Below are 7,238 nucleotides of genomic sequence, written 5' to 3'. Positions count from 1 at the left end.
CTCCTCCCTTACTAACTGATGATATGGACTCATTGTTCTCCTTGTCCAATGTTTCTTTTTCACTACTGGGGCAATTACTGTAGTTGTTGTTGTTTGGGTCCCTATCTCAGCCATGGTGCCCTCAGATGCAGTTTGGGTCCCTGCCTCAACCACAGTCTTCTGAGAGTACTGAACTGTGGCTCAATAGGCACAGGCCAGGCCCCAGTACGGTGCTAGAAGCTGCTGATTTTCATTTCACCCTTCTATCAGGTGGCATGTCAGTTTTCCAGGATCGCTTGCCTGTTCAGGTGTAGAGTTCCAGGTTATGGGAGGTGATAACCATCCTAGGAACCTTCCCAAATCCTTCCACACACACTGCCACCCAGGGATCGGCTGCCTCAGGGCACATTTCAGTATCACTTCACCTAAAAGTTGTCTTCTCTTACACCAGGACGAGACCAGATTCCACAAACCCCACAATATGCCAACAGTGTTAATCAGTAGTATTAAACAGCTCACGTAAGGGTGAACAAGGACCTCGGGAACCTGCATAATCAAACCCGGGTAGGAAGAGGGAGATGTATTCTCTCATTCTTTCCACAAGATAGTTCCCCCAGCACATCAAGGCCATCAATGCCAGGGCAAAGCACATAGCCATTGTTTGTACTAGCATGTTCTCAAGTTCCCTCATCCTCTCCACAAAATAGCTCCCCCAGCACAGTAAGGCTATCAATGCCAGGGCAAAGCACATAGCCATTATTTGTATTAACATGTTCCCAAGCTCAGCAAAAAAAAGAGATAAGCAGCAAAGCTAACAAACTCTGTGACCTGCACAGGAGCATTCCACTTTAAGACTACTGTAGCTATAGCATGCTTAATACAAAACTGCTGTTGTCTCAAGCCTCACGTTGGGCACCAAAAAGGACTGGTGGGTTGACCTTGGCTGGTAAAAGATGGAGGGACTGATAAAGCGACTGGGAGAAAGACAAACACTCTCAGTCTCTGGAGGCGACTGCTATCAGCTGTGAAGGGCAGGTACCCCTTTAAAGATGCTACTATAGTCTATGGTTTGGTAAGACTCTCTTAAGTAACTTCTGGGACATTTTTTGGGACATACGCAGTTTTCCTACGTATGGATCTTTACATTAACCGTAGGAAATTAAAGGCTTAAGAGAAGCAGTAGTTATAACAATCCCTGATCAATCAAGGGAAGCAAAGAATACTTTATAAGTATATTTATAAACTATGAGAATACAGATACTGACACAGCATAGTTGTTTATACAAGTCCAGCCTATAATTAAAGAATAAATGCAGCAAAATATACATTGTACCATTAGTAACAACTTATAAAAGACTGCTCGAAGAAAAGATTGTTTCTCTTTTAGCAAATCATCTACAAACTCTGTTGGTATATTTTTAATCCATTCCATTTTGAAAGGTGCTATAAGTCAAAGCAAAATGAAAACCACATGCTTTTGATCTAGAGGAAACTAATGGCATAGGCTTCTTCGGATATGCTTGGAGGGAGAAATCAAGGTTTCATTGTTCAAACACTTGGTCTCAGAAACAGGATTGCAGTATCCTAAAAAGTTTTTGAGGAAGAAGTATACACACAGATATCTGCTCATGTACCTTCCTCTTCTATCAATTCTCACTGCAGTCTTAATATATAATTGCTGGGAAAAGATAAATGTGTGTAATTACATGAAAGCAGAATTTGATGGCATTAGTGTCTCCTGTAATATTTCACTTCTGGCCACGGTTATGACATGGTCCTTAAAAAACAGATCTGCTACTTGACAGTTGCTTTTGAACAGCAAGGAGTAAAAAAAATAATAGCCATCAGTTTTACACTACCACAAGGAAACCCAGAACCTATGACAACTACTAGATGTCTGGAAGTAATAGACAAAGTGGAAGGCCTGAGGATAAGTTTCACTTGCCTAAATGATGAGGGAGCAGAAATTTTAGGTTTTACTGGAAAACAGAAATATTGTTAGCTTCACTGTCAAGGACTAACCAGGCAGGGAGCCAGAACAACCAAAACAGCAAAGTAAGCCGTAAAATTAACTGTGGAAGCAGAGTATCTTATGTTATGGGAAGGACCCATGTATGCTGGACCTTGTCCTTACCAACAAGGAGGGGCTAGTAGGGAATGTCAAGCTCAAGGGTAGCCTTGGCTGCAGTGACCATGAAATGGTAGAGTTCAAGATCCTTAGGGCAGCGAGGAAGGTGCACAGCAAGCTCACTACCCTGGACTTCAGGAGAGCAGACTTTGGCCTCTTGGGGAGATCTACTTGGTAGGGTACCATGGGATAAATCCCTGGAGGGGAGAGGGGCCCAAGGAAGCTGGTTAGTATTCAAGGATCACCTCCTCCAAGCTCAGGAGAGATGCATCCTAAGAAAGAATTCAGGCAAAAATGCCAGGAGGCTTGCATGGATGAACAAGGAGCTCCTGGACAAGCTCAAAAGCAAAAAGGACACCTACAGAGGGTGGAAGCAAGGACAGGTAGACTGGGAGGAATACAAAGAAACTGTCCGAGCAGCCAGGAACCAGGTTAAGCAAGTGTCCTGGTTTAAGGTAAAACAGAACCAATTTTCTGTTCAGTAATTTTACTTCTTAGCTAGGCCTCTTCTAACTCTTTGAAATTAACAGCATGTTGTGTTGAAAACGGTTCGTTCAGAGTGATAAGACAGTTTCTGCCAAGGAACGGTATGCAGAAAGGCTCTTGCTTATATTTATTGCTATAACAACCAAGGTCAGCTAATTTCGTTATTTGCTCCCGCTGGAGGGTTGGAAACAGAAAAGCATAGAGGGGTCCCATCTGCAGGGAGGAGCAGACAGGACAGGTGACCTAAAATTGACCAACAGGGGAATTCCATCCCATCTGCCCCATGCTCAGTATAAAAGCTGAGGGATCAAAAGGTCAGTCTCTCTTTTCTTCAATGGCCGACATCCGAGGAGGACCCTGTCTGTTCATCTGCCTTTGATCCTGATCCGAGGGTTCCTGACTCCAGATCTGGAATCCAGTTCCCACCCATCGTTGAGTCCAGCCTGGGACTTCCCCAGTGCCTGCCAGTGACATCATCCTGGGAGCTTAATACGGTTTTGTATATACTGTATTTATTTCATTATTTTCTTTTTTATTTTATGATTAATACTTCATTAAAGTAGCTTAGTGTCGTGGTTTAGCCTCAGATGGCAACAAAGAACCACGTGCCGCTCGCACGTGCCTTCCTAACACAGGAAGGATCGTAAGAAAAGGCAAGACCCTTGGGTTGGGACAAAGGCAGTTTAACAGAACAGCAAAGGGAACAGGCAAACAACAACAACACGGACAGGGGAATATACAAACGCGATTACGGGACCGCCGCTCCCCGCTGCTCGCCGACCGGCCGGACCCGGGACGCCCCAGCCCGCTTTTAAGCAGCAACTTCCTGCCCCCTCCCCCGGCAGCTCAGGGTGGACGTGGCTCACATGGCATGGAATACCAGGAAAAGTTAACCCTATCCCCACCGGAACCAGGACACTTAGTTTCTTCTAAACTCGTAAATCTCTCTATCTCTCATCCTCCTCTCAGTGTGCGAGAGGTTGGGAGGGAGCATCTGTTGCTGGCCATTGACCAATTTGGCCAAAACCACAACAGATTTATTGGCGCCCAACATGGGGCATGAACGGAGCTCTCATAGATTGCCTGAATTCAAACGAATTCCAGTTTGCTTGGGGAGAATAGACAGTTCACATCATGTTGTTCTTGCATGAAAACTTATATCGTGTCTTTAGAGAGCTTTGTACGAAGTTAAATGATACAGCAGTGTTTAACTGGTCGAATATATTGCATGGTTTATTTCTTCTTTGTGTTTGGATGCAGTGGTCTAAGCATGCTATGTTGGTGTGGATTTGCCTTCAGATGTATAAAATAATTGCTTGGATAATGGTTCTACCTGTATATCTTGGGCATCACATGATGGACTCTTTTACTAATTACACTTTTGGTTTTACCTAGGGAAAGTTTACTTTGCCCTTTGATGATTATGCCAAAGTGACACTAACAGAATTAGGGGATGAAAAACCTTCGGGCTGTTTAGAAAGTGAATGTTACTTTCATTCGTATGTGATTTTGTTGTTGGGTTTCCTGAATGTGTTATAGGGGTGGTTTATTGTTAAATATCAGTGCAGGAGTGAAATGTGATATTGCTACTCAAACCCCATGGCTGAAGTCAAAGATAGCAGGAATTCAGACAACCCCCCCTCCAAAAGCCACAGCAGAAACTCAGACAACCCTGTGTAAGGGATAATAGAGGATGGTCCGAGTGAGACATGATGGAAAATTACTAGTTGAACCAAACCCAGTGTACGTGCCGAGAAAAAGGAACTCAGTACTGTTGTTGCAAAAACTACGCGCGTATCCATGAGAACCTGACCTTCAAAGAAGAAGATAACAAGAAGGGAGTGCAACAATGTGGCCGCATATTGGAAAGCTGCTGTTAGCAAAGCCGGATCACGAGTCTGGTGGGGCTCGCTGCATGCGCTGGCCACGCGTGCAGCGACTCTAACCTGTACTTTTCCACTCAATCCGGTGCAGGATATAAGGAGGCTGTCTCGGGGCAGAGAGAGAGAGAGAGACATGAGCGCACTTTGAAGATACAGGGGATGCCCTGAAGGTGCTGTGCCTACCTCCGCCTGCCGTACGAATGTGGCTCCTCGTTATCCTGCTGCTCAGCAGTGCTACTACGGTCTCTGGTTTGGTAAGACTCTCTCAAGTAACTTTTGGGACATTTGGGAACTGCTTAGCAAGGCTTCACAATAAAGCTGAGTTAACTCTTTTTCTTTGTGTGAATTCTGGTTTGTATGTTGGAATCTTTAAAAAAGAACCCGTTACATAATTGGCGACGAGGGTGGGATTCCAATAATACAAACCAGTTACATACTTTTAACTTCAAATGTAAAGTATTTTAACTAAGTAGGACTGAAAACTATATTCCTCGATGTACATTTACATTATAATGGATAGAATGGAAGAAAAAATGGAATTATAGAATGTCATACAATATGGGTTAAAGAGCTGCATTTTAAACTGTATATGATGATTGGTTTATGCTAACAGGTAAAATACTGACATCTTAAGCTTCGAATACTACTTGTATTGTCAAACAAGTCATTATTTAACATCATTTTTGTGAGATAATTATGTTTCTTTAGCTGTGGTAATATGGAAATAGCTAACTGGATGACAGCAAATAACTATGCAATGTTAAAAAAAATGAAAATCCTAAAGCTAACATTTCCCACTTTAAAAAGAAATACAGTAGGAAGGGCCACAGGTCCAGAAAACAAAGTCACACTATGCTTTAAACAGAAATCACACAGCTTGTGTTGCAAAAATATTACAGTAGAGATATGGACGGTGCTTGCTCAGTGGAGTGCACAGCCGCGCCAAGATGGCGCTGTCCCCAAACCAGTGAATAGTGGATGGGGCTTGGTCAGTAGAGAGCATAGCTGCCCCAAGATTGCGCCGTCCCTGTATGGGAGGGGTTGGAACCGCCCATGGTCGGAGCATTGTCTCCCCGAGGTAGAAGTGGTGTTTTGTATGTCTGCTGTGTAAGTGTGTGTGGGCGCCAGCTTATACCTGCTGATCAGCATGTGTGCTACTGTTTGCTTTTTGTTGTGTGCAGTGTCGTTAGGTGACTCCACTTGAGCAGGTGTTCTGCCCGGTGTGGTACTGTTCTCGTACGCGACTAGGGCTGACACTCCGTCAAGCGAAGAGTTTGTATATACACAATGTTTAGACGTAAGGACAAGGAGGAGGCGAGCGCGTCCCAGGTAGATAGACCAGGGTGGACCGTGGAGCCATGGTGTACCTTGTGGGATAAGTGGGAAACGTGCACTCGTGTGGGGCCAGAACCCTGGGGGGCCGTAGAACCGATGGAAGTCCTGAAATATTGGGGGGGTTTTCACCATCCGACATGCTTACGCTCTCGGGAACAGCTCGCCCATGCAGGGCATATGGCTGGTTGTTTGTTGTTTGCCTATCAGGTTGATCGGGAAAAGGAGCTGAGCCAAAATTTATAGGATGCTCTGCAGGAAAATGAGAAACTTAAGGGTGAGCTCTTGTTGCAAAGGCAGACTTTTATGTCAGCTGCAAGTGATAAGGAAAAATGGCAGGAACAATTAAAAGGGAAATGTGCCGCGTTAGCACAAAAGTATGCTGTACGCGCTATGAGAAAGCGGCAGAAAAAGAGAAATAGGACACCTGATTCAATGCAGTATTGTAGAGATATGTTTGGATTTTTTTTTCCTTTTTCCATCTATATATGTTTATTGCATGCCTTGGTAAATTACTCTGTGTTATACCCCGTGAAACTAAATGAACCCCAGCAGAAGCGGTCTCTTGAACGAGGAGGTGGAATATGGGAAAGCAACAGAAGATCATCGAGGAGGACTGTAAATATGCTCAAGGGACTCGCACCTGGGTGCTGGAAAACACATATATCACATTAATTGTTATTTAGTCTCGGGTGCTTGCAAGGAAAACACTTACACTTAGATGACATAAGTCTGTGATGGGCTCAGGGACACCTTATCTAGCCGCTTGAGAATCCTGGCCTGTTGTGGAAGAAGATCAAAGCACAGTGGGAAAATTATGCCTGTTTGAACCCTTTAAATACCAGCAAGAATAGGGAGTCCGCACATGCTCTTGCTAACAAGGACTCTCTCTCTTGCGCCGCGGTGCCCATTGAGCACAGGGCCATGGGCCTATATTTACTTTTGGGTAATTCCCCCACTTTGCATTACCAGCCCCCCTATATCAAAGATGTTTACAGGTGCACACATCTGGTATCAAGCCCCAGGAGAAGTGGGGCCCATTGCAGCTGCAGTAGTGACAGACGATGACACATAGGCAGTTATGATAGCAGTACCAGGAGAAGCACAGTGGCTACATGTGCCTGCTCAGCAATTACGGCGCAGAGATTAGAAGGCTGGGGGGGGGGGACACACGACACAACTCTAACCATTTCTACTGTTTATACCCTTGAATAGGTATCTGCAAACACACTACCCCCGTGATCAAAACATCTGGGTAACTCTGGCTAATGTGACGGAACAAGATACGCTGTGTCTTAGCACAGCCACACTCCAAAATCCGTTCACGACGTGCCTAGTGGGAGTGCCACTAACTAGTGAATTCAACACAACGATCAAGGGCACCGTCGTCAGCCCCAGCCTCCAGTTGGATGCAAGCATGATCAACCAAC

The sequence above is a fragment of the Larus michahellis genome, chromosome W (genome assembly GCF_964199755.1).
Source record: "Larus michahellis chromosome W, bLarMic1.1, whole genome shotgun sequence".
Lineage (NCBI taxonomy): Eukaryota > Metazoa > Chordata > Aves > Charadriiformes > Laridae > Larus > Larus michahellis.
Note: the sequence above shows the minus strand (reverse complement) of the source record.